The 3,647-nt window shown below is 54.7% G+C and overlaps 1 protein-coding gene across 1 annotated transcript in view; it reads left to right on the forward strand.

The window, feature by feature from the left end:
• The window catches only part of LOC113960343, a 23,570-nt gene that overhangs the window by 15,887 nt on the left and 4,036 nt on the right, over positions 1–3,647 (forward strand). The window contains exon 2 of the mRNA XM_027669869.1: positions 1,246–3,647. This exon is cut by the window's right edge and continues 1,836 nt beyond it. The gene's annotated coding sequence lies outside the window, so the exon portion shown is untranslated. The remainder of the gene's footprint in view (positions 1–1,245) is intronic.

The raw sequence follows: 3,647 nt of genomic DNA on the forward strand, positions 1-3,647 counted from the left end.
CATGGCAGGCAAAATCCCAGGTGTTTGTTTGGATACTGTGTCCTCAGCAAAGCCTGAAAGAACTTTTGTTGGGTGTCCCAGGGCTTTGCTGCCCTTGGGATGAAACCCAAGGTTTCATGCCAAGGTTTCGTCAAGGACATCTCCTTGGAGAGCCTCAGGTGGGCAGCAGAATGGAAACCCAAAGTGCACAGATTAAAAAAATGACAAAAAATCACTAAAAAAAAAAAAAATCCCCCAAAAAGCCGAATGTTGCCCTCAGCATCTGTTCCAGAAGGGTCAGACATCCCATTGCCAGGGCAAGGCCTGGGGCACCGGCTGGGGGGAGGTGAAGGGGCATTCCCAAAGAACATATCTGAAGGAAATACAATTCCAGTGGCTTTTTTGTTCTCCAGTGGCATCCCAGAACCATTTTCCCCCTGATTAGCCGGTGAGCTGTAATTACAATCCTGGTTTCTCAGTGGCATCACCTGGAGCACGGCCCCGTCCCGGTCACCCCGCGGTTACACCACGTTGTGGCTCCGTCGTGTTCCAGCCTGGGCTTGGTCCCTGCAGCCACCAGGTGCCTTCCTGTCCCTCCTGCCCAGCCCGGGAGCTCTGCCAGGGCTGCCTGAGGTGACATCTCTGCACTGAACCATCTCCTGGGGGACTTCATCACCGTTTGCTCATCCGGCGGGTTTTGTGCCGATCCAAGAGCCCCCTTTCCTCAGTGGTTCAGTTCCCCTGGCTGGGTGAACTCTGGGGGGTGGCAGAGCCCCAGTTCCTGCCCAGAGGGCTGTGGAAGAGGTGCCCAGTCCCTTGGGTGCTCCCAAGGCAGCCTCAGCCCTCACACACTCTTTGCCAAGCCCAGCTTTAAAATAAAACCTTCCCAGCTGCTTCTCCCGGAGGTGAAGGTCAGTTCCTTCCTCCCCTCCCAGCCCGGGGTGCCCAGGGAGAACCCTGGGCAAGAGGAGGCTCTGAGAGGGCGTGTGGGGGCTCTGGGTCCATGATTTGGGAGCGTGGCTGTTGGCCTGGGGAATTCCATGCTTTGGACACCACAGACCAGGAAAACCCACCCAAACAGGAGAGTGTTTGTGTGCTTTGGACACCACAGACCCGCAAACCCAACCAGCCAAGGGGGGGGATGGCCCTGGTTCTGAGGAGACCTTGTAGTGTCTGTTCACAGGGTGAGGGGCGGGGGCTCCATGGAATGAAAACCCCCAAATTTGATGCACAGGAAAGAGTTGAGGGGCTGGGGAGCTGTGCCAGGGTGTATCCAGGGCATATCCAGGGTGTATGGGGGGTGTATTGGGGGTGTACCCGTCTTGCCGATGTTGAGTCTCTTGGGGACTTGCTGTGAACTGGTTTAGACTGGGACTCCTTGGGTTGGTGCTGCCCCCAGAGAATTCCCGTGGCCTCGTCGCCGCTGCCGCCGCGCACACGCCGGGGCTGGAGCTGTTCCTGCACTTCCAGAGGGCACTTCCCATCCCTGCTGGCTCCTGGCTCCATGGCATGTCCTGCCCCTCTCGCTCTTCTCCTCCTGACTTGGTTGTTTCCCTCCTCAGGGCAAAAGGAATGTGCCCCCCTGGAACCCCGACTGTGCTGGGCTTTAGGATCGAGTCTGGTTTTCCAGAGCAGCCTGGGCAGGGAAGAGCCGGAGGCTCCTCGGAAGCCTTTGGCCTTGGAGGCTGTCGGGTGTGTTGGTGTTGGGAGCAGTCGTGTGTATCCCTGAAAAGCCTGGATTTAGGTGTTTGTTTGGGACTGCTCTGCCCTTGGGGCGGTGTTGGAGCCTGGATTTGGGTTGGTGGTGCTTTGCAGGTGTGATGGACCCGTCACAACTCTTCCCTTTGGGATCAGAGCATTCCAGAACGGGAGCTCGAGGAGGGTCCTGTGTCTGCTGTCCCAGGGCAGCATGTGAGAGCTCCATGTGCTGGGAATGGGGACTCCAACCTCTATCCATGGGCTGGGAGGGACTTTGTGCCAGGGATTTTTAGTGCTCTGTATTAATAAGTGTTGTCTCAGCAGGTTTGGGGTTGTGGACAGAAGGTACCGACAGGGGGGTTCTCCATCCAAGCAAGAAACAGGTTTTGAGCAAAAAAGGGTCCCAAACTTGAGACCATCCCAAACTTGAGACCATCCCAAACTTGAAAATGTCCCAAACTTGAGAACATCCCAGACCCGAGAACATCCCAAACTTGAGATCATCCTAAACCTTAGAACAACCCAAACTCTGGAATAACCCAAACTCAGGACCACCCCAAGCTTGAGACCATCCCAAATTTGAGACCATCCCAAACTCAGGATCATCCCAAACTTGAAAACAACCCAAACTGAAGACCATCCCAGCCCCGGGTGTAGCTCATCCCACCTCAGAGGAGCCGATGACCACGAGCTCCCATTTCCCAGGGGGACATTCTCCACTCCAGAGGCGGTGCCGGATCCCAGGCTCCGGAGCCGGGCTCTCTGAGCACACTGTGCCCTTCCTGGGAAATCCGAGGGCAGCTCGGGGAGAAGTTTGAAGTCGTGGTTTCACCTCTGCAGGGCAAGATCCAAACCCCAAACCCCCGTGGCCAGGGGTTCCAGCCCCGGAATTCTGCAGCATTAATTAATAATTCCAGGTGTCAGTTAATTAGTGACGTGTGGCAGGTGACACGAATGGGGACCTCGGGGTTGGACCATCTCTAGTGTTCAGTTCAGTGAAAGTTTGAGATTCTTTGGAAGATGGGTTGGATCAACTCTGGCTTTGGGGTGAGAAGGAGGTTTCTGATCCTGGTTTCCCTCCATGGTTGCTGCTGGTGGGAATTCCCGGCAAACCCACTTTTCCACGGACATATATGGCTGAGCTTTGTGACAGATGTACAGAAAATGAAACAATTTGGCTCCTCCACGTTGGCTTTTCTCATCCAAACCTCACTTACCTCATCCCTGGAAGGGCTTTGTGGTGACCTCCTGCTTGGATTTGTACAGGAATTCCCTGTGTTTCCGGGGGCTGTCCCCCCTCCCAGCAGCAGTGGGACAGTGGGACATTCCCCTGTGTAAAGTGTATTTTTGTATCTGATGCTGATGGAGGGATGTTCTTCCCTCCCCGGCGTCGGGGCTTTTCTAGAGGGCAGATCCTTCCCCTTCTATTTTTGATTCCCTCAGATTCCTTGGACAAGATGTAAACTATGAAAAAAAAATCTTTTATCCTGTAATTTTGATGCTCAGAGGTAGTTTTGCAGAACTTTGTAGGAATTCTAGGAATGCTGTAGAGATTCCCCTGCTGGTGGTGGGTTTGGAGCGAGCTCTGGGGTGTGTCCCGAGGGCCTCACGTGTGTCCTGCCGTGGCCATAGCAGCTGTTCCTTGTTCCTCACAGCTGTTCCATGGTCTTCACAGTTGTTCCATGGTCCTGGCAGTCGTTCCATGGTCCTGGCAGTCGTTCTGTGCTCCTCCCCTTCTGTGGCAGTGACTTTGCACTGAGACTTCACCCCTTTCCCTGCTCCTCTCTCTCATCATCCCAAGAAGGTTCAAACTCCAAACAGTGGCTCACTGGCCACAGAACATATGGAAAAATGGCTTTGTGTGGAAAATCCCCCCCTTTCCCCTTTCCCCTTTCCCCTTTCCCCTTTCTCCTTTCCCCTTTCCCCTTCCCTTCCCTTCCCTTCCCTTCCCTTCCCTTCCCTTCCCTTCC

Source organism: Corapipo altera, unplaced genomic scaffold (genome assembly GCF_003945725.1).
Source record: "Corapipo altera isolate COAL_440 unplaced genomic scaffold, ASM394572v1 291, whole genome shotgun sequence".
NCBI lineage: Eukaryota > Metazoa > Chordata > Aves > Passeriformes > Pipridae > Corapipo > Corapipo altera.